The sequence below is a fragment of the Sciurus vulgaris genome, assembly GCF_902686455.1.
Source record: "Sciurus vulgaris genome assembly, chromosome: 2".
In the NCBI taxonomy this organism is placed as follows: Eukaryota; Metazoa; Chordata; class Mammalia; order Rodentia; family Sciuridae; genus Sciurus; species Sciurus vulgaris.
This window is the reverse complement of record NC_136462.1, coordinates 100861083-100886090: the sequence shown is the minus strand read 5'-3', so window position 1 is coordinate 100886090 and position 25008 is coordinate 100861083. Positions and strand designations below refer to the sequence as shown.

The window sequence follows — 25008 nt, the reverse complement described above, 5'->3', positions numbered from 1 at the left end:
AACTGACTAATGAATGAACTGGAGCCAGATAGTTAAGTAAAATAAGGGTCGCTCAGGCGAATGCTCCAAGAGCAGCAGAAATGGCCAGTGCAAAGACCCTGAGGCAAAACTCATTTAGCTTATCTGAGCTACATGAAACATTGAGAAGATATTTTGGCAGGAGCACACAAGGTAGGAGATAAAGTTGAGAGGTTGTCAGGGACAGAGCAAGGAGGATCTTGTAGGCCATGGTAAAGACTGGATTCCAGGGAGCACAGAACTGCAAACAGTAGCAAGAGACAAAGTTGCTGGTGGCCCAGCCTGTTTCTCATGGACTCAAAATAATATAAATACATGTATAACAGAAACAGAAACTTGAAGTCACAGCTGCAATCTGTAACTAGGTGCTATCATACTTGCCATGGGCTTCTGAACTTCAGGACACCTGATTTCAATGCTGCCTTTCTTTGGCATCAGCTGCCAGGAACACAGCACAGTAGGGATTGTTCATCATGTTACCAGCTCTGGACATTGGTAGTTCAGTGTTCTTGTGGGGCAAATATTGACTCAACAACACAAATGTCAGGGTATAAGGTTCAACATCATCATCATTATAATCCTGAGAGGAATCAGGCTGCCGAATTGGGACCTAGCTTTGACAGCTAAACTATTTTGGGTTAGCCAGGCGGTGGCAGTTCAACCCCTCCTCCTTCAGTACCCAGGACTCTCTGGTGAGCAAGTCCCTAATGAACTTCCCTGGGGCTCCTCCCTCCCAGGCTCCGCCCCCTGCCTTTCTCTATTTACATTGGAAGCACCGACCTTGTCTCCTGCTGCTGTCTTAGGTCCTCAGCTCTCCTCCCTTCAGTGGCTGGAATGGATATGACCCGCTAGGTATGTGTCTGGAGAAAAAGGAGGAGTGGAAAGGGGAGATGGGTATAAAGACACATGATAGGAAGGGATACAGTGTGATGGGCTGACAGAATTGGCTCCATGAGAATGTTATAGGCCAGACTCTAAGGGAAATGACTAAACAGACTCCATTTTGCTCTGAGACTCCATGTTATATAGGAAATAAGCTTCTCCCATGGGAACACCCTGCCTCTGTGCCCATCCTCAGTTACTTAGTGTGACATGTTTAACAATACAGAATGATAATTCCTATGTAAAGAAAAATTGCTCTCTTTTGATTCCTATTGCTCCTAAACAATGTACCATGTGAACAGTGATTGTGTGGATGTTAGCAACCATTCTTTAGTTTGTACCTAGGTAAGGGTCATTCTGACCCACTTCCCCCTCTGTCGATGATCTTATGATGTTAATGTGTAATTTCGAATCATAGCAACAGACACTTACGATTGATGTGATTTTTGGTATAAGAACCCCTACAACCCTGTGGTCGGGGCTGTTCTCCCAATAGCCATTTTTGGGGGCATTGTGTGAGACAGTCAGCTGCCGGCTGAAAAAAGACTCTCAAATTTGGACTTCTCAGTGGTGAGCGGTCTGTTCTTAAGTTGCGCCTCATAACAACAGAATCTGGGGAGCGAAGAGGTCGAAGAGGTTGTGAAAAATGGAGTGTTCTGATAGATTTGTAAAACGATGAGGATGAGGTCAGGAATAAGGGTGAACTTCGTGCAGACCAAACAAAACACATACAAGCAAGTGGGTCAGCTTTGTCCCTCCATATTAGAAGATGTTTAAATTCCCTTTCAGCTCTTAAATCCTGTGATGAAGATGATGATGATTTTTTTTTCTGTATCAGGGATTGAATCACATTCCTTTTTATTTTTCATTTGGACACAAGGCCTTGCTAAGTTGCTGAGGCTAGCCTGAAACTTGTGATCCTCCTGCCTCAGCCTCCTGAGTCTCTGGGATTATAGGCCTGCACCATGGTGCTTGGCTCCTGTGATTATTTTGAAGTTTCATATTTGTCTTGGAAACTGGTCTGCAGCCTCTTTCCCAATATTTATTAGATTGCATGCTCTTGCTGATCACCTATCATTGCAAAGTCGCTGGTTTTAAGGGAGTAGGGCTCTACTACCGAATGAGAAGTCTATATAAAATGTTTCTCATGTTCACTGAAAGCAGGGCCGATGGAGCCTCACTTTAACCTCCTTCCCTTCTTTTTGTTCATTTTTCATTTTGACCTATTTTTGACCGTTCTAATTTAATATTCACTGTGGCTTTCCCAGGATAACTCCACTCTTCTTTCCTGAAGTCCCAGAAAGCATCCCTAAACCTCCTGTGGTTTCCGCCTCTGGTAACAAGGTTTCTGTGACATAGACATAGTGTAGACTTGGGACTAAGATTTTCCTGGCTATCCAAAGCAAAACTGAATTCAAGAGCTCACCTATAAAAGGCAAATTAATTTAACAATTCCATTTTGTATTTTTAACGAGCATTTCTTATTCTCACAAACATACTTTCATTAAACATTAATTACCTTCTAAGAATAGTAGAGAGAATTTCTGTATACCCTCACCCCAGATTGACCAGTTTTCAAAAGTTACCTTTTTTTTTTTTTTTTGTACTAGTAATTGAATCCAGGGGCACTTTAACACCGAATTATATCCCCAGCCCTTTTTATTTTTAATTTTGAAACAGGGTCTTGCTAAGTTGCTTAGGGTCTCACTAAGTTGCTGAGGCTGGCTTTGAACTTGCGATCCTCCTGCCTCAGCCTTCCATGTAACTCAGCCCATATTTGGTTTCACATTCTGTCTGTTTCTTCTTTGTTCCCTCTTCACTATCCCTACCACTATTTAGTACTTTTTTAAATGAATCATTTGAGTGTAGATGGCAAATATTATGGTCCTTCAATGTATATTTCCTAAGAACAGGGTATTCATTTACATACCACAATATAATTAGCAAATTCTAGACATTTCATTGAAGTTTATTCATTATTTTATCTAATCTATAATCTATATTCCCATTTTGTTAATTGTTGAAAATGATAAAAAATTTTTTCACTGCTATAGGATTAAATCATGTCTCTTTCACTAACTTTAATCTGGAATAGTTCCTTAGTCTTTGTCTTTCATGATGTTGACTTTTGTTGGGGAGGTGGTGGGTACTGGAGATTAAATCACTGAGCCACACCCCCAGCCCATTTTGTTTTATTATTTAGAGACAGGGTCTCACTAAATTGCTCAGGGCCTTGCCAAGTTGTTGAGTCTGGCTTTGAACTCATGATCCTCTTGCCTCAGCCTCCCAAGCCACTGGGTTTACAGGTGTGTGCCACTGTGCCTGTTGATGTTGACATTTTTTTAAATTAAAAATCATAAATTTACATAGGGCAATGTTGTTTGATTCATTGTTATTTTTTTCCCTTCCCCCCAACCACTCCCACCCTTCTTTTCCCTCTATACAGTCCTTCCTTCCTCCATTCTTACCACCCTCCTTATCCCTAACCCTAAACCTAACCCTAACCCTAACGCTAACCCCTCCTACCCCCCATTATATGTCCTCATCTGCTTATCAGCGAAATCATTCGTCCTTTAGCTTTTTGAGATTGGCTTATCTCACTTAGCATGATATTCTCCAATTTCATCCATTTGCCTGCAAATGCCATAATTTTATCATTCTTCATGGCAGAGTAATATTCCATTTTATATATATATATATATATATGCCACAGTTTCTTTATCCATTCATCAACTGAAGGGCATCTAGGTTGGTTCCACAATCTGGCTATGGTGAATTGAGCAGCTATGAACATTGATGTGGCTGTATCTCTGTAGTATGCTGATTTTAAGTCCTTTGGGTATAGGCCAAGGAGTGGGATAGCTGGGTCAAATGGTGGTTCCATTCCAAGCTTTCTGAGGAATCTCCATACTGCTTTCCAGAGTGGCTGCACTAATTTGCAACCCCACCAGCAACGTATGAGTGTACCTTTTTCCCCACATCCTCGCCAACACCTATTGTTGCTTGTGTTCTTGATAATCGCCATTCTAATTGGGGTGAGATGAAATCTTAGGGTAGTTTTGATTTGCATTTCTCTTATTACTAGAGATGTTGAACATTTTTTCATATATCTGTTGATTGCTTGTACATCTTCTTCTGTGAAGTGTCTGTTCATTTCCTTAGCCCATTTGTTGATTGGATTATTTGTATTCTTGGTGTAGAGTGTTTTGAGTTCTTTATAGATTCTGGAAATTAGCGCTCTATCTGAAGTATGAGTGGCAAAGATATTCTCCCACTCTGTAGGCTCTCTCTTCACATTACTGACAGTTTCCTTTGCTGAGAGAAAGCTTTTTAGTTTGAATCTATCCCAGTGGTTGATTCTAGCTTTTATTTCTTGTGCTATGAGAGTCCTATTAAAGAAGTCTGAACCTAAGCCAACAAATTGAAGGTCTGGACCTACTTTTTCTTCTATTAGATGCAGGGTCTCTGGTCTGATTCTGAGGTCCTTGATCCATTTTGAGTTGAGTTTTGTGCAGGGTGAGAGATAGGGGTTTAATTTCATTCTGTTGCATATGGTTTTCCAGTTTTCCCAGCACCATTTGTTGAAGAGGCTATCTTTTCTCCATTGCATATTTTTGGCACCTTTGTCTAGTATGAGAAATTTGTATTTATTTGGGTTTGTGTCCATGTCCTCTATTCTGTACCATTGATCTACCTGTCTATTTTGGTACCAATACCATGCCGTTTTTGTTACTATTGCTTTGTAATAGAGTTGAAGATCTGGTATTGCGATACCCCCTGCTTCGCTCTTTATACTGAGGATTGCTTTAGCTATTCTGGGTTTTTTATTCTTCCACATGAATTTTGATGTTGACATTTTTAAAGAATGTAGGTCAATTATTCTATATGACCTAGAATTGGTTTATCTGGTGTTTCCTCATAAGTAGATTCAGAATGTGAACTACTGGCTAGATTATTACAGAGGTGATTTTGTATCCTCAGAATGTCACTTCTGGAGACACATGATATCTATCTGTCTCTATAAGGTAATGTTGATTTTCATCACCCACAGTCTATATTTTCCCTACTTGTTCCCTTGCAACCCATAAACAATCATAGAAAGACAATGAGACACTGCAAATATCCTGTTCCTCCTTAAACTTTCCCCTCCAGATTTAGCATCTATTCTTATTCAAACCATTCTGTATGATGGTTGTAAAACGATAATTTTCTAATCATGCCACTGCTGCCTCGACATTTATCACAGGACATTCTGTTATAAGGAAGTCTTCCCTAGCTTTTGTTTACAGCTTTGTTGACATGATTTACATACCAGACAATTCACCCTTTCAAAGTATACAGTTCAGTGGTTTTCAGTATAGTCACACAGATGTACAGCTCTCACCAAAGTCAATTTTATAACATTTTGTCACTCCACAAAGAAACCCCACACCCTTTAGCAATTGCTCCCCACTTACCCCCAGCCCGAGGCAATCATTAATCTACTTCCTGTCTCTACAGTGTTGCCTTTCTGGATATTTCATATCAATAAAATCAGTTTGTGATTTTTAGTTACTGGTTTACTTGGGATCATGTTTTCAAGGTTCATCCATGTGATGGCATGTATTGGTACTTCACTTTATTGCTGAATTATTAATTATACACATGTACTTATGAAATGCTTTTTTATTCATTAGGTTATGATCATTATTATTATTATTTTGATGCTTAACTTTTCAGATTTGGGACTTTCAGGCAGTTTCTGTGGTCTTTTGACATGTCCTTATTACTTTTTTGAACAATTCCTTATATCTAAGCTCATCTTGCACCTTCCTGAATCTAGTCCTGTATTAAACCTTTTCAAAGAGCCTTTAGTATTGAGAAGCCCGGATCTGGTGATAGCATGCTCCTTGTCACTATGGTATCAGTACTTTTCTGCCTGTTATGGTTTAAATATGAAGTGTCCCCCTAAAGCTCATGTGTGAGACAATGCAAGAGGTTTTAGAGGTGAAATTATTGGGTATGGGAGCCGTAAGCCAATCAGTGCACCAATCCCCTGATGGGGAGAAACTGAGTGTTAACTGTAGGGTGGCAGGCTGTACCTGGAGGAGGTGGTCATGGGGGCATGCCTTTGGGGTATATGTTTGGTGAGCTGGGCTTAGTCTCTGCTTCCGGATCATGTCCTGAGCTGCTTTCCTCTGCCACACTCTTCTGCCATGATGTTCAGCCTCACCTTGAGTCCCAAGAAATGAAGCCAGTTCTCTATATGACTGAGGCCTCTGAAACTGTGAGTCCCAAAATATAATTTTCCTCCTTTAATTGCTCTTGACAGGTCTTTTTGGTCACAGCAGTGGGAAAGCTGCCCTATTAGAAATATTCTCACTAGTAACGGCCTTCTAGTCTAACCCCTGGGCTCTTTGTGCCTCCCCCCATTTCATATTGTGTGTTCTTCCTTCCCTGTGAAAACCCTAACTCCCAATGATATTATTGCATTTACTCATTTGCTCAACCCTACAATACATATAAAATAATTTCAGAGTTGCTAAAACCCACACCACTATGGAAAGCTAACCTAACTAGAGTACACGATTGGGATGTAGTTCTTTTCTCCATATGTTGACTATACTCAAAATATTGCATTCACAGGTTAGTTAAATTAGAACTTCTTTCCTCTTCACTGTAGTTTTATTTCTCAGTTGAATAGAATTGGGTTTATAGATTCATTTGTTTGTTTGCCTTGTTATAATTTCATGCACCTTCTTGCCTTAATTCTATCTTTGAATATGTAGACTATGCCTCTAAAAGCAAAAATTATTTAAAACCTATACTCGTTCATTCCCTGACCTATCCCTCCTAACCCATTCCTCTCTTACCTTTATAGGGAGACAATTTATTTATTTTCTGGTATGTTCTTTCTATTTTCTCTCTCTCTCTCTCTCTCTCTCTCTCTCTCTCTCTCTCTCTTTGCAAAAATAATGGATCTGTGTGTTTTCCTTCATCTTTTTTCTTATAAAACGATAGTATACTTAGTTAATCTTTTTCATTTTGCCTTTTTCCTCTTAATAATATGTCTCGGAAGTCATGCCAAATCAATTCACAAGACATGGCCTTCTTGTTTTTTGTTTTGTTTTGTTTTAACACAGCTGCATAGTACTCTATTAAATACATGTACCATATTTTAGTCAACTAATCTATGGGGCAAAGTAACTTTGTGCATATGTATTTTATATGCTTAATGATCTATTTTTAAATAGATTCCTAGAAACAAAATTGCTAGTTGATGTCAAACATGTAGGTTACATGTTAGATACAGCAAATTCCCTTCATGTGGGTTTTTTTCCTCCAAAGTCTTTCCAACAGGATATATCATCATTTTGTCAATCTGATAGATGAGAAATAGTATCTCAGGGTATTTTAATTTCAATTTTTCTTATTATAAATGAAATTGGATATCATCAAAGTATGATTTTTTGGTGAACTTTATTGAAGTATAATTGAAATCCAACAAAATGTATATATTTAAATTATAAAATTTGACAATATATAAACCATTACCACATCAGCATAAAACATTTTCATTATCCTCAGATGCTTCCTTGCAGCCCTTTTTAAATCAATTCTTCCCTCTACCCTTCATTCCCAGTGCCCAGGCAGCCATTGATATACTTTTTAAAAATAGATATATATACATATTTTTTTTTAATTGTCACACAGCAATTGTACATATTTATGGGATACAGTTTGATATCTCAATACATATACACAATGCATAATGATAACATCAGGGCAAATTTATTGCCTTAGATGTTTATTATTTTTAGTGTTGGAAACATTCAAAAATAATCTTTATTAGCTGTTTTGAAATTTGCAAGAAATCATTGCCAATCATAGTTATCCTACTGTGTTGAACATTAGAAGTTATTCCTCCTAACCAAATGTGATCTGCTTTTTATCATTATGGATAAGTTTTCACTTTCTAGACTTGTATAAAAATAAAATCATATGAAATATACTCTTTTGTCTAACTTCTTTCAGCATAGTGATATTTTGAGATTTATTCATTCCTTTTTATTGCTGAATAGTATTCCATTATGTGGATATACATGAACAGTTAGACTCTTCCTAGTTTGGGAATACTACAAATAAAGTTACTATAAACATTTGTGTACAAGTCTTTGTGTGAACATGAACATACTTTTTTTTTTACTTTTGGGCAAATGCCTGTAAGAAGAATGGCTTATTATGAGTGAAACTGAGCATCTTTCAAAAGCCATTTTTCCCTTTTTCTTTTTTTTTTTCCTTTCTTTTTTCTTTTTTTCAGTGCTGGAGTTTGAATTCAGGACCTCACACATACTGGGCAAGTGCTATACAATTGAGTTACATCCCCAGTCCTCAAAAGTTATTTTTCCTTCTTCTGTGTTTGTCCCTTAATGTCTTTTGCCTATTTTTCTGTAAGATTTTTGATCTTTGATTTTGAAGTTCTTTATATATCAGAGATGTTAAACTTTTATCTGAATATGTTATAAATATTCTCTCCCCATTTGTCATTATATTAATTTCACTTCAGGTGTTTTTATATATACTCAAACATCTCTATAGTTAATGTGATTTCATGATTATAACTGAATTTTAAATCATAGTTAGAAATCCTTTCCCAATACCTACATTATAGAGAAGCTAAACCATTTTATTCTTTATTAATATTCATTCACTTTTTATGTATTAGAGTTTTGACTCATATAAGGTTTATTGTGTGTGGTATGAAGACCTTATTTATCTTTCTCTAAATGGTTATCTAATTGTAGTGAGAGCTGAAAAGTCCTTTACATTTTGTTTTGTTTATTGGAGAAATAACCTTTCTCATTTACTATATTTCTAGGTGTACTTTTTCCATTTTATACTACTGTTTGATCTATTCACATGCCAGTATCAACTTGTTTTAAATACCCTCTCCCCTTTCCCACATAGATCTTCCTTTTTGGGTTTTCTAGATGTTCTCATGTGCTTATTTCTCTACCTGAATTTTATTATCAATTTGTCCAGCTACAGGAAAAAAAAGTATAGCCTGTTATTATTTCTATTGGGATCATGTTAAATATATAAGTTAATTTAAGGAGAACTGACACTTTGATGTTTGAATATTCTAACCGAGAGCAAGGAATACTTTCCATTTGGTAAGGTCTTCTTTTGTTAAACAAATATGCTTGAGGAAATATATTTGAAAACTGAACCAGAGATTACTGTCGTGAGAAAGGTTAAAAAAAGATGTCTGTCTTACTTTGAAATAAATAAAAGCAGCAATTTAGAAACAACAGAGGCTGGAGGTGTAGCTCAGTGGTAGAATGTGTACTTAGCAAGCACAAGATCCTGGGTTCAATCCCCAGCACCAAGATAATAATAATTTATACCTCCTAATTATCTTTAATTGTGTTCAGGAATCATGAGCATCTTGTTCTGCGGCATTCAAGTTGCTTAATTCACTTCCTTGAGTGTGCTTTATGAAGGACAATTGCTTCTAGGTATGAATAATAAGCCTAGTCATAATAAGGCTTTTGTCTTGTTTTGTTTTTTGAAGAGGTCTTAGATCTCACAGAGCATCTGAAAGCTGTAGACTCACTTTTCATCAATATGCATAACTTTACACAATTTTTCATAAGGTTGGTGGAGAAGGCATTGACTGCTTGAGGCCAATCCTTAGATTCTAGTTTTAAATCCCTGCTCTATGGGTTCCATTTTACAGGATTATAGACCTAGAGATGGGTAGGCAATGTTTGGATTTGGGCACTTCACATAGTGACAGTAATACCTATTTTATTCCTGCTTCCCTGTTCCTTCTGAAGACTTTAACACTTTTGGTTCTAAGCAAGTTTTATTTGGGCAAGCAAAGTCCCACCAAGAAGATCATAAAGTAGTTCCTGTAAAAGCGGGAGGAAAGGAAATAAGCATCTCTCTGTGCTGATGGTTCCAAGAATTCCATGTCCAGGAATCTAAATTTTAGTGTGGTAGATCCCTTGCCTAGAATGCACAAGTCTCTGTGTTTGATCCCTAGCACTGCAAAAAAAAATCAAAACCTTAGATTCAAAATGATTTATACAGGACTGGGGTTATAGCTCAGTGGTAGAATGCTTGCCTAGCATGTGTGAGGCACTAGGTTTGACCCTGAGCATGACATAAAAATAAATAAATAAAATAAAAGTATTGTGTCCATCCACAACTAAAAATTAAAAAAAAAGATTTGTATATTGAGGGCTGGGAGTGCAGTGTAGTGGTAGAGCACTTCCCTGGGTTTGATCCCCAGTTACACCACAGATACACACACACATACACACACACACACACACACACACACACACACACACCTCAAGTGGATGTATACACTGAGAATTAAGTACCTGATGACATGTCATACATATTCTAAGTATTAATGGTGCCTGTGATGTCCCATGCTGAGTTTCATCTCCTTCAGGTTAGGACATCTCACTTTAGAGCTGGCAATTCCAAAAGACAAGGGCAAGAAGGCAAAAGACCCAACTGCTACTTATGTCACCAGTATTCTTCAGATACCCCAAACACTGAATCCAAATACTACAGCAAGGGGCAACAGAGACACCCCTAGAATTATGTGGAATTGTGATCCTCTCCAAGCTACGCTGGATACATTCACACTTGGTCTCAGTCTCAAGACCTGCACAAGATGCTTGCTGGGAGAGAGTGATATGTGTGCACATAACATCATAGGCTTTGTTTACCACAGTGGAGTTCGAATTTTATTGAGACATAGGGAATCACTAAAATGAAATGGCATGATCAGATCTTATTTTGGGGAGGTAAATCACTCTCTTGTTATCAAGTGGGGGACAGTTTGGAGAGATCTGAGGCAAAAAGGAGGCTGCATTGGAGCAGCAGTGAGTGTCTTAAAAGACAGTGGATGTCACCTAATAGGACTAACTGAATTAGTGCCTAAATGGATATATTTGAGATGAGGCGGGTGTTGGAACTTGGAGGTCCAAGTCTCTTTCCCCCGCTAGCCAAATGATCTCATTCAAAGACATTTTCCATCTCCTGCCTGACTGCAACAGAAATAAGTTAAGTCCCAAGTGCTACTAGTATGAAGGCACAGGCAAGAAAGAGAAAGCAGAAAGTAGATAGATGGTAAAAAGGTACTAGTGGTTAAAAGGCTGCATTGTCATGATGCTCTGTGATTTCTGAGCTATGGGGCTTACCCCAGGCTTTTTGTTTGTTTTTCCAAGTAGGGAGGATCAAATCCAGGGCTCTCTACCATTGAACTATACTCCTAGCACTTCTTATTTTTTATTTTGAGATAAGTTCTCACTAAATTGCCCAAACTGGCCTCAAACTTGTGACCCTTCTGCTTCAGCCTCCCCAGTTGCTGAAATTACAGATTCGTGCACCTGAGTTAACTCAGGTTTTTATTTGTCCAAGGCTGAGGTAGGTTTATGCTAATAGTGAACATTTATGTAGTGTTTTTATTTCTAAAATAATTCTATTTTAATTCTCCTTTTTTACTCATCCAAGAATAACTTTTATTCGTTCCATTGGGTCAAATGGCAGTTTTCTTTGGACTACATTAAAACCATTCTCCAAAGTTTTGTCATGGCTCAAGTTTCCAAAATCACTACAACTTTTGTGAATTTATCCAAGATTATTTATTTTCTTTTTAAATGAGTAATAACATACAAACAGTAAGGTGTATAAACAGTACTAATATAAGTGTATAGGTTGAATTTTTGCATATGTGTATACCCGGTTAACCATGATTTGGTTAAAATTATAGAGCATTTTTTGTACCCCATGAGGTTCTCTTGTGCACTTTTCAGTCCAATCCCTGAAAGGTTAATAACTGTTCTGATTCTATAAACATTTAAGTTATTTCTCTAGACATAGAATTTTTGAGATTTCTCCATCTTGCTGGAGCTGATCCATCCTTCCTTTCTTCTCTCTCTTTCCTTCTTTCTTTCTTCCTTTCTTTCTTTTACTAGTGAGTGAAGGTCTCACAAATACTAGGCAAATGTTCTACCATCAAGCTATATCCCCAGTCCCCAACTCTCCACTCTCCTTATTTTTTGAGACAGGGTCTCACCAATTGCCGAGGCTGGCCTTGAACTTGTGATCCTTCTGCCTCAGCCTCCTGAGTAGTTGAAATTACAGGTGTGTGCCTAGCTTGATTATTTCTTTTTAAATTGAGGTATAGTGTTCCATTGCATAAGTGTACCACAGTTTATTTATATTTCTATTGATGAGCATTTGGGTTGTTTCAGCTTTGGGATACTATGAAAACAAACATTAAAACCATGTATTATACAAATAAGAGGACATATGCACTCATTTCTTTTAGGTCTAAAGAATGGAGTTGCTAGATCATAAACCAAATGCATGTTTAGCTCTGGCAGAAACTAAGAAGTGTTTTCCCAAAGAGACAATATTTTGAGGACTCCACCACTAATGTGTAAGAGTTCTATATCCATGAAAAAAGTTGATATCATCAATCTTTTAAATTTTAGCCTTTCTTGTGCTCACTTTAGCAGTGCATATACTAAAACTAGAACAATACAGAGAAGATTCACATGGTCCCTGTGTGAGGATGATATGCAAATTTGTGAAGCATTTCATAGTCTTTTCCTTACTGATATGCAAATGATGTTTATAGTTGTATTGCAACCTTGGGCTGTCTTACATCACAACTGTTGCTATGCTACTTTGCAAAAAAAATGAAACCAATTACAGGAAAAATTGGGGGAAAAAAGCCTAAGCCTGCCATAAAAGACTAGAATCTTTTTTTTTTTTTTTAATTTTGGAAAGAAACAGGTGTTGCAAAGTACCTTTGTTCTTGCGACAATTATAAATATACATAGAAGTTTTGTACAACCTAAAGTGATTGTTTCCAAAGATTGTTGCCTATTTCAGGATGAAAAAGAACTTACTGCAACCTGTGGAAAAGACAACTCCTTAGCCTATTTGGGTGGGTGTAGGTACTCCCTGCTTTCCTGGTAACCATATGCACATATGTGGGTAGATGGTCAAGGTCTGCTTGGTCTACTTAGAGACCTATTTTACATGCCCGCCAATCATATTCCCATATTTTTTGTTTTGTTTTGTTTTTAAAGTACTTAAAAAAAAAAAAAAAAAAAAAGAAAAACAAACCTAAGGTTGTAGAATCAAAAATTCCTTCAACCTTAGAACCTTAGTAGGATGTCCTCACTTGGACTTCTTTTAGTCCTTAGGGAGCTAACATATGTGTTGCTGCTTATTTAAAGACAATTCATTTGAAGCTCCAAGACTACCAGTCACTCCCCACATGTCCAGATGCCTTCATCTTCCCCAACACCAGAAGAGGTGGCACCTGTTCCGGGGTTCTCAGGTGAGTTGATGTAGTTTGCCAGTGCCTGCTCTATTAAAGAACTGCATTTTCAATCTTGAGAAGAAACTCACGGAAGGGTATACTTCCTATCACAGGTTCACATTTTTTTTAAATTTCCCCAGTGCAACTTATGCCAAGTAATAATGAAGATTTTTATTTTTCCCTGAGTTGCATGAAGGCTAACACAGTTGGAACAGGGAAGTCCTGGGTGTGAAAACTTTAATTTATCTACCTCATTTTTTTTTTTTTTTTAATTTTGTAGCCATAGTCTCCATTTTCCTACTTTGTGACCACTGAAGTAGTCCCAGGGCCTGCCTTAACCCTAAGAGTTGATGTACTGGTGGGAACAGCCAGACATTGACAATGTGTTTGTGATTCCTTGTTTTTAAATCCCCTTTTGCGCATGTAATAATGTAGAGCAAGTGATGAAGCATTGCTCTAATGGTTGAGGAAGGAGAAAGAAAGACCCAAAGTTGAGAGTGAGGATTCTTTCCTGCTATTTAGAATGCCCTTATTGAATGTGGATCAAGACTGTTACCCAAAGTTTTGTCTCTTAGTTATTGTACCTGACTTTAGGATCCCCCAAAAAACATTTTTGCCAATCTGTGCCTTTCCTTCTGGAATTGTAAGTGAACATAGTAATCATTCTTGTTTACACTGTGACATGGATATTGTTAGAGAACACACCTGTGATTCTCACTGTTGAGCTCACAATACCTAGTGAATGTGTAATCTATGGAGAAACCCCTGTAGAACCTGCTAATGCTGTCTATCTGTTGGAAAATAAATTTTGAATGTTTCCCCCCACCCCCCCCCACACACACACAAAAAAATCTTAATCTTTTCAGCCAGACTGGGTAGTTCACACTTATAATACCAGCTATTGAGGACACTGAGGAAGGAAGATTGCGAATTCAATGCTAGCCTGGCAACTTAGGGAGACCCTATCTCAAAATAAAAAAATAAAATAAAAAGGGACAGGGATGTAGCTTGGTGGAAAAATGCTTGCCAAATACACCTGAGACCTTGGATTTGATTCCTGGTAACACACACACACACACACACACACACACACACACACACACACAGCCTTTAAGGGGTGGGAGAATGGTTTCTTATGATTTTAGTTTGCATTTTCCTGCTGGGTCATATAAAACCCTGTGAACTTTCTTCTTTTCTTTTTTGTTTTGATCATGTAGATAGCTTCCTTTTACAAGTTTTTATTCAAGTCTTTTGCCCAATTTTTTATTTTTTATTTTTGTATTGGAGATCAAACCCAGGGCCTTACACATGCAAAGTGTACATGGTACCACTGATCTACATCCCTAGTCCTTGCCCATTTTTTTTAACTGGTTATTGTTTTCTTAATGATTTCTAGAAGTCTTTTTTTAAAAAGGACAATTCTGAATCCTTTTGTCAGATATATGTATTGCAAATATCTTCTGTGATTTATAAACAATTTACTTATAGGGAAATAGAATTGCATGCTCTTAACCTAAAATTGATAAGAAGACTGAGAAAAAAGTTGTGAGGTATATTTCATTGTATATTTATGAGTTAATAAAGTGAGTCATATTCTCAGATTGATTCTCTAAAATGGTAATAATTTAGTTCCATTCAGTTTGCCATTGAAGGAAGCATTTGTTAACATCCTCTAGGGATTCCAAGGTGTGTAAGACAGTTTCTACCCTTGAGGTGTTACTATTGAACAAGAAAAGCAAGTAGGTCAATCAAGACTTGTCGTGGGGGCTGGGGAGATAGCTCAGTCGGTAGAGTGCTTGCCTCGCAAGCACAAGGCCCTGGGTTCGATTCCCCAGCACAGCAAAAAAAAAAAAAAAAAAAAAGACTTGTCGTGAGATGCAGAAAGCCACATATTATGTGCTGTAGGAATAAAGATGAAGGAGAAACTCATTTGGCCTGAGAGGAATAGGTATTGGAAGAGGGTACATCTTGAAGAAGGAACAGGAGTTTTCCATGGTTGGGTAGGCTTTGAGGAAGAAGGGAACTTGAGGAACAAATACTGAGAGGAATGAAACGGCCAAGTACCAGCAGGGACCTAAGGTGGTCAGAATGTAACGTGGGGGGAAAAGAGGTATGACTTGCAGCAAAGCAGAAAAAGTTAGTCAAGGGCAGATCCAGAGAACCTTGTCAACCCTATTTGGGACTTGCCAGATGTTGTGCTTCGTGTGGCACTGTTAGTCCTGGCTGTTCAAGAAGTGGAGGCAAGGAGATTCCTTGAGCCTAGGAGTTCAAGGCCAGCCTAAGTGACAAAGAGAGACCCTGTCTCTTATTTTTAAAAACAATGCAGAACAGACATAAAACAGAACATTGTGTAAGGGATGGGATTATACTCAGGGGTAGAGCACTTACCTAGTATGCATAAGGTTCTGGGTTCTCTCCCTGACACTGTAAACAAACAAGCAAAATGAACAAACAAACAAAAAAATCCAAAAGAATTTGAGACTTTATTCTGTATTTCGTAAGCCACCAAAGAATCTTCAAAGTATCGAAGTAACAAGATCAGATTCAAATAGATTTGATATGAATAGAATACAAGTTTCTGATCTTGAACTCCTTTGGCAGTCTGGTAAAGTCCATGAATTCCTCAGAATAAATTTTTAAATGTATAAATTAAAATACATAGGAATTAAAGGAAATCCAATAATGTTGGATAATTTTAATAATGATATTTGCTCCAGTATCAGCACATTTTAAAAACCTAGTGGCCGGTCTAATATTATTATAATTTCAAAGTGGTAATGAGTATAAGAGATGTCTTAAAATAGATATATCAACTGTAATGTGATATGAAAATACCTATAATTTTTATTGGTGACAGTCATAAGCCTTGTTAATGCTGTGGTGTGTTGCTTATATACATAAAGAAAATGCTAAATTTCAGTTTTGTGTAAGTAAAAATATAGCATGAATTCTATACATTTATCCCAGGTTAACATCCTCAGTAACTGAAAGAATACCCCTACTTTTAGACTGGAAGGAAGGATAAGCTAGAAGGAGGGGCAGACAAGTGGTTCATTTCAGTGGTTCAGAAAAGCCCAAATAGAGATTGTAGTAGTGGGGTACAGGACAGTTGCTGGTATTTGGAAATAGAATCCAGGTGTGTGAATTAGGGAAGAGGTGGAGAAGTGGGTGGTGAAGTGAGAGAGGGGAATGACCAGAGGACCTCTATGAGGTTTCTAGTTTGGGTAAGACAGAAGATGGCAGACCAAGACATAGTAGTTCGTACCTGTACAGCAGGCAACTAATTGGGCTCCTTGTGTCTACCTTGGCACCACTAGAGCCTAATTTCAACAGAGCAGTCCAAGTGTACTCTTTAAACATAAATAAGATCACATGTCTCTGCTCAATGTCCTATAATAGTCAAAGTCCTTTCAATAGTTATTATGGCCCCACATGATGCAAATCTCCATCCCTGTCATTGCTTTTAATTTGGCAGTGCTGGGGATTGAACCTCCTTTCCTACTCTTCCCCTCATCTCCATTCACTGACTTCCAGCTGCTATTGCTCTTCTCAAACATATAAGAGGTTAGTCCTGCCTTAACCCTTTGCACCGACTCTTCCGTCAGCCTGGAACAGTCTTTATCTAGATGGTCACACACTAATTCCCTTAACTTGTAAGTCTTTGCACCCTTAACCTCCTTCATTTCAGTCTGGCCTACTCAGACAACCCTGTTGAAAAAAAGCCCCTCAAAGGTTGGGGGTGTAGCTTAGTGGTGGAGTGCTTGCCTAGCAGGCACAAGGCACTGGGTTTGAATCCCAGCATAACCCAATTAAAACAACAACAACAAAAACTTATTCTAGATAGCTGAAGGTCTGGGGTCAGAATAAAGATGATTGGTGCTAGCATCTGGACTTGGAAGCTGGTTATCATGAGGTAGTTAGTTGGCCAATGAGACAAAACATATGTCTAAATTTGATTTTTAAAACATGTTTTGGCCAAGTACAGTGTTTCATGCCTGTAATTTCAGTGACTAGGAAGGCTGAGACAGGAGATTTTCTTTGAAGCCAGCCTCAGAAACTTAGGGTGACCCACCCTGTCTCAAAATAAAAAGTAAAAATGGTTGGAGTATAGATCAGTATTAAAAAAAAGATGTGTTATGGATTTTTATATTTTGGCAACAATACTCTTTTTAAACAGTGGTGCTTTATTTATCATGGTTTTTTTTTGTTTGTGTTTTATATTTTCTAATTGATACAAATTTTATATTTTCAAATTTTATATTTTCTAATTGATACAAAGGCACCAGTTCAAATTTCCATGAATTGTTGCATTTCAAAAAGAAGAATGGGGCAATCATAATATTAAAGAGTGTACTGAGTTAGGGATTTAAGAGAGTCATACAAAATGACCTACACGCAAAATTGCAAAATTCTATGTTGTGTATTTGAAGGAAATATATAAAAATGTGAAGCAGTCACATCATATAATACACTTAATTTAGAGGACCTACCTAATCTATTGAACAAAAGAAGAGAGCTAGGAGTGAAAGAACAATTTAAATAAAGACACATATCTTTCTCTTTGTAAGCATGAGAAGAAAGACTTGAAGAGCCTATTCCATTAGTTGGCATTAGTTTTCACATGCCTCTCTTAGAGTAAGTATTCCATTGTGCTAAGTATAATTCCAGGGTCCCTCATAAACTTTTGAAATCAACTTGTTAAATTTCATTAAAAAGTGCTTCAGAGATTTTCACTGAGATTTCATGGAATTTATAGATTGAGTATACATATCTTTAAAACACTGACTTCCTTGCCAGGCATGGTGATGTGTGCCTATAGTGCCAGCAACTCAGGAGGCTGAAGCAGAATCCTTGAACCCAGGAGTTCAGGGCTAGCTCAGCCAACATAGTGAGACGCCATTAAAAAAATGTAGTTAATAAAACATTAACTTCCTATCCAGGATCATGGTCTTTCTTTCCATTCATTTAAATCTTCTTCTATGTTATGTTTTTCCCCATACAAGTCTTTAACATTTTTTGAGTAATAAAATGCTTTTGTTATTGTGAATAGATCCGTTTTCTCTAACAGTTGGTGTTAGTGTACTAGAAACCATTCATTGGCTTTTAAAATGTTGATAATTTATTCAAACATAACACTGAAATTCTATCAGTTCTACTAATGTATACCCTCTGAAATAGTTTGTCTCAGCCTTTCTATTTACATGTACCTTACATCTCTTTTCTTGTTTTAGTGTATTGACCAAAACTTTGAATATAATGGTAATGATGGAAGTAGACATTCTTATCTCATTCCTGACTTTTAAGGGAATTTTTGCTTTGAATGTTTCACTATTAGGTATAAGGCTTGCTATGAGGTTGTGGTAAATGCTCTATGAGTAAAGTTTCTTCTCTTCTGAGCTCTCAAGGACATTTTAATAGTAATGGATATTAAATTTTGTCAAGTGCATTTTTCAACATGATTATTTGTTTTCTATTTCCTTAGTATGGTGATTTGTATTAATATACTTCATAATGTTAAAGCACTCCTGTATTTGTAGAATAAACTTTCTTGCTCTTAATGTGATATCCACTTAATCCACTGCTAGATTCTGTGCTAATAATGTATTGGAATTTTTGCTTTACATTAATATGTGGGGTTTGTTTCTTATATTTTTCTGAAGGGAAAAACTTACCATGCTGTTTTTTCAGGATTATGTAGAGGTCAGAATGAAATGGGTAGTTTTCATCTTCTTTCATTACTCTGGGATAGTTTATATAACAAATGAATTATCTGTTTGTTTTTAGAAAAACATACTTATAATTCCTGATACACATTTCATTAATTTTTGTTTAGTTACTAGAAATCCTATTCAGAAAATGTTATGTATTCATTGAAACACACCACCTATCTATTGATTTATTATTTATCCATATCATATTTATTAGGTAAGAATTCTAATTACTTTTATGTAGTGCAAGTAAAAAGGAATTTTGCATGTTGGCTGTTTTACTTTATACATTATTTTTTAGGTCTTTATTTATAGAATGTAAAACTTAGAAAAACAGTCTAAACTAATATTCTTATTAGATGTAAATGACTCAAACTACAAACAATACTAGGCTAAGCACTGTTATTACTTTTAAAATCTAAGTTTCTAGAAGTTTTATTTTTCAGTCAATACAAAATGATCTAGTTCACACCATTAACTGCCCAGAAACTGTTTAAAAAACCAATATACTTTATTGAAGAGCGGATTACAGGAAATTTTATCTATGCTCTTTTTTTAAAAAACAAGATTCTGGTATACACAGGGAATTTACCTACAAATTCATACATGGTGGCTAAAATCCTGTCAACTTTCAGCCCACTACAACATAAATCAACAGTTATTATGCATAAAAAATTCAAAATCAAAGTTTATAATGGAAATGTTAACAAGTCATAACTATGACACATCGATACTGATGGGTTCCACTATACTTCAACCAGGCACAGCAGATGTGCACATCTGATAGACTGCTTAGAAAATAAAAGCTATCAGATCTATCAATAAGGAATACATAAATATAAACAGCAATGCCAAAACATTAGGGTCATTTAAAAATATGAATAAGATGTGATGCAAACACATTTGATAGTACTCTTTGTAAGCTACTTTCCACTGATTTATAAAGCTACGGTGTTATAATTCTTTTTGAAAGGAAATTTTTTCTACATTGCTGCATGCAGTAATTTCACTGTTCATTCTTGACTACAATGCAATCTTCAAATCCTCTTGAATAACTTGATGTATCTCATCAGGATCTCTCCAGATAGTCAGCTTGTCATATTTTCAGCAGCCTTTAGTGCTTCAGTAGCCTTGAGAAGCTCCTTAATAATGAGTGATAAAGCTTCTGGGTTCATTCCTTGTTCACAAAGCCATACAACAAATAGTGTTTCCATATCTAAGCCAGTATTCAACATTCTTTTTTTTTTGCAGTGCTGGGGATTGAACCCAGGGCCTTGATGCTTACAAGGCAAGCACTCTACCAACTGAGCTATATCCCCAGCCCCAAAATTCTTGAAATCTTAAGCAGAACGTCCATGGTCTCCCTCACTGCATTCAAATTCTCCACTGCAGCTGCCACTTGCCATGGTGGAAGCCAAGGGACAAATGATCTCTTTTTTGATGGTTTGGTGGAAGTTTCTCTTAAAGTCTTTTCAGTCTGGGTTGTTTTCATTTTGTTTGTTTGTTTGTTTGTTTGTTTGTTTGTTTTGGTACTGAGGATTGAACTCAGGGGCGCTTAACCCCTGAGCCACATCCCCAGCCCTTTTTTAAATTTTATTTAGAGACAGGGTATCCCTGAGTTGCTTAGGGCCTTGCTAAATTGCTGAAGCTGGCTTTGAACTCGAGATCCTCTTGCCTCAGCTTCCCAAACCACTGGGATTACAGGTGTGTGCCACCACACCTGGCACAGTGTGGTATAGTTTTAAGAAGATCTTTGACTAACTTTGATTTCTTACATAATGACTGGTCTATTCAGGTTCTTTACTGATTTATGATCCCATTTTATGGCTTATGATTTCCATAAAATTATTCATTTGTGCTGTGCACAGTGGCATCTGCCTGTAATCTCAGCAATTTGGGAAGCTGAGGCAGGAGGATTGCAAGTTGGAGGCCAGCCTAGGCAACTTAGGGAGACCCTGTCTTAAAAGAAAAAATAAAAAGGGCTGGGGATATGGTTCAGTGGCAGAGCACTCCTGGGTTCAATCTTCATTACCCATTCCCAGACATACACACAAATCCATTTGTTTTAATTTTCAAATTTGCATGTATAAAATTATACATAAATGAAATTCTCTGAGGTGCAGCAGGGCATACCTATAATTCCAGCAATGCAGGAGGCTGAGGCAAGAGGATGGCAAGTTTGAAACCAGTCTCAGCAACTTAGTGAGACCCTGTCTCAAAAATGAAATAAAAAGGGCTGTAGCTCAGAGGTAGAGCAGCCCTGGGTTGGATCTTCAGTGCAAACAAACAAGCAAAGAAACAAACAAAACACCCTTACTCTGGTCATTAAAGTTGGCTTCTATAGCTGTATTTATATCATCTCTCTAATTTCTAATGTTATGTTCTCGTAGAGAGATGCAGACATTTAAATTGCAATCTGTTTAACTGAAGACAAGAAGAGAGAATTTCCACAGTAGTACTACAGCAACCAGATTAAGTCTCATACAGCAATAAAAAGTGGTAGTGTTTAGGAATTTGGGTCTCTTGAAAGAAAGCCTTACAAATTTGAATGGTAGGATATAACTAAGGGCATTTTCATTCCCTCAGTGCTCAAGTGAAATAATACCTAAAGAGTCTGAGAAACCCTGAAGAGCTTAACAGTGTTCCCCCCAACTCTCTACTTCCCCTGGGCCACTTTAACTCCACTGGGAAAGACATTCTTAATTTCAGTTGATCTAAGAAATATAGCATTAAAATTTTTTGCTTGATCATTTAGTTACCAACAGGATCATCACAGAATGCATCAGTGTCAATTCCTTGACATTTCAATTTCACCAAGCATCAGATTACATCTAGTCCATTTTTCTTTAATCTAGTTTAATGAATCACCTATCTCTTTATTTTCAGCCTGCTATCTTGGGAAATCCATGCCATTAATTTTCAGCTTATCTTTTACTTAGGATGAGGAAGAATGTTCAGTCTTTTTACTTTCAGGACCCACTTTCATTTATAGGGAAGCACATCACCACTGTTGCAAAGTGCTATCCTTGAGCAGCTACCCCAAGCAAGATCTCCAGTGTATGTGGCTGGTTGCTGTGCTCAGACTCATGTGGAAGAGGTCAGGGGTCTTGATTCCCTGGGGCTGCTTGGAGCATCTGCCACAGGAAGAAGTGAGGTGCTGGCAGAGGAGTCCATAATATATCTCCAGAAAGCCCTGAATCACTTTGGGAAATATGGAAATTGATTGGGATTCCAGAGGACCAGAGGTTACAAAGAACTGAGGTTGTGAAGAACCATATCAAGGATCTCCTGGATATTATGATTGCTGAAGAAGAAAGTCTGAAAGAAAGGCTTATCAAAAGCATATCCATCTGCCAAAAAGAGCTGAACACCCTGTGCAGTGAGTCACACATTGAGTCATTTCAGGAGAAGGAGAAACAAGTATCTTACAACTAGAAAAAGATTCACACACTCAGAATTGATGTGAAAACAGAAAAAGGAGAGAAACAGGAACTGAAGGTACTTCAAGAACAAGGTCAAGAATTGTGTGAAATCCTTTGCATGCCCCACTATGACATTGACAGCACCTCTGTTCCCAGCTTAGAAGAGCTGAACCAGTTCAGACAACATGTGGCAACACTGAGGGAAACAAAGGCATCTAGGCGTGAGTTCTATACTGTGTATGGAAGAATTAGATCACACACCAGACACAAGCTTTGAAAGAGATATGGTATGTGAAGATGAAGACGCCTTTTGTTTGTCTTTGGGGAACATCACAACACTACAAAAGTTGCTGTGGCAGCTGGAAATGTAAAAATCACAAAATGAAGTAGTGTGTGAGGGGCTGTGTGCTCAAATTTGGGAACTATGGAGCAGGTTGCAAATACCTGAAAAAGAGAGAAGCTGTGGCCATGGTTATGATTGGGTCAAACGCCAAGGTCAGGAAACCACTGCAATTAGAAGTGTATCGGTTGAAAGAACTGAAAATGCAAAACATGCAAAGAGTGGTTGAGGCAATTCCAGTGGAGCTGGCTCAGTACTGGGACCAGTGTTTTTACAGCCAGGAGCAGAGATGAGCTTTTGCCCCTTACTATGCTGAGGACTACACAGAAAACCTGCTCCAACCACATGATGCTGAGATTGATTAAGAAACTACTATGAAGTTCATAAAGAAGAAGTGGGAAGAGAGCTGGGGGCTTTTCTTAGAGTTTGAAAGGCTTCAGATCCAAGTCGATTTACAAACCAGGGGAAACCTTCTAAAAGAAGAAAAGCAACGAACCAAGCTCCAGAAAAAACTCTCTAATCTGGAAGAAGCATTGAAGGCACAGATTGAAATGTGGGAACAGGATCAATCAAAAACATTTGTGGCGAATGAGCAGAAATTCATGGAGTACGTGACAGAACAAAGGGAGATGCATCGATTGGAAAAAGAGAGAGCCAAGCAGGAAAGACAAGTAAAGAACAAGAAGCAGACAGAGACAGGGATGCTCTTCGGCAATGCTCCCCCGGCCGCCCAGCAAGCAGTGAATACTGGCTCCCAACACACCAGGCAAAGTGCGGAAGCTGAACACTACTACCATGTTCACTGCTGCAGCCAATAGTAGCATTAAGCCTGCCTTTGGGGGGACAATCTACCACTCCCCTATGTCTCAATTTCTTCCTTCTGGCAGCAAGCCAGTGGTCAGTTCCACTTGTTCTGGAAAGAAAATACCCCGTGCCAGCAAGCAAGGAGTCAACAAAGAGATCCTAGAGCTGAATGGCAAGAGCTTTCAGTCTTCCAAATCTGAAGCTACTTCTTGAATCCCTAGTTCAACCAACATCCATACCTGAGAAGCCCCAACCAGCCAGCCACTGTGGCTTCCTGTAGACTGGACCTAAGCATACAGGGGTGGCTCTAGTTTTTCTTCAATTTAGATGTACTTAAAACCCTGGACAGGGTCTGTTACCATGTGCCTAACTTAAAGACATGAGCAAGTGGGACAGATCAAAGTCTCATGGATTTAGTGGGTCCATAAAGAGTTGCTTCTATTTTTGACTCAAGAAATACCTTAAAACTTAATTTATGGCAACAAATACAAATATTAGCCTCTGGGGCGTAATTTCTTTCTCTACCCCATGATTCTACTTGTTGAAGCACAATCACCATTGTATAGAAAATGATTGACTTGGCCCAGCCTTGGGGGATGGGAAATGAAGTAATTTTAGCTTGTATACATGTAATTAGCGATTAACATAGTTTTTGTCTAGGGGTATCCAGTTAATGATGTAGCTATTATAGCTTTGCTCTCACCAAAAGGCCTGACCCCACCATGCAGGATAGCCTTCCTCCCAATGAGGATGTTGGTGTGTCAGCATTTGAGGTGGCCTGATGTAGTGCCAAAGAGTGACAGGGAGGCTGGGAGCTCCTTTGTTAAATGGTGCAGTGTTATACAGTGCAATCCCTTTGTGGGTGTGTGTGAGTGACACACATGCTTGTCTGACGTCTGTTTCTTCAGAGTTCTCTCTGGTTCCAGTCCTCCTATCCCCCACTGTGCTGGAATTCTTCTACACTTGCAACTGCCAGCCCAGTTGAGAGACCATCTGGTGAGGCTGGGCCATTTCTGTTGTGGATATGAGCAGCTTTGCGCATGTCACTACTGGGGACTTCTTCCTGAGATAGCTTCCATGGTTGAGGCTCCTTCTTTACCTCCCCTAAACATCACTACTGCACTTCCCACAGCACTATTATTTATTTTTACTGTCTGCTTTCACCAGTACTACTGTCACACATTAAGTGGTTCTCAAAAGCTTACCAGTGTGGACTTGGTCTGTAGGTGTAAGCCATGCTGTTAGTCATACAAACAATGTCCTGTTTTTAAAATAATTATATTCTTATTAAAAATAAATTAAAATGTGTATAGTTACTTTTTAAAAAGAAAAATAAAAACAGTGCTATCCTATAAATGCCATCTTGTTATTCTCTTCTTTTGGATTATTAAAAATTTCATCTTGTTACTTCTCCACTTAGGGGTTTTGGTCCAGTTAATAGCTTATAATTTTACTAACTTTACTTTCTGTTGTTTGCTTTGTTTCAGCTGTGCT

The 25008-nt window shown here is 37.8% G+C and overlaps 1 pseudogene across 1 annotated transcript; it reads left to right on the top strand.

Moving 5' to 3' along the window:
* Positions 1-820: 820 nt before the first annotated feature.
* On the top strand, positions 821-24763 carry LOC306655466 (protein regulator of cytokinesis 1-like; annotated as a pseudogene). The gene is made up of 2 exons (XR_013766988.1): positions 821-870; positions 21888-24763. The product of XR_013766988.1 is annotated as a protein regulator of cytokinesis 1-like (transcript).
* The last annotated feature ends 245 nt before the right edge of the window (positions 24764-25008 follow it).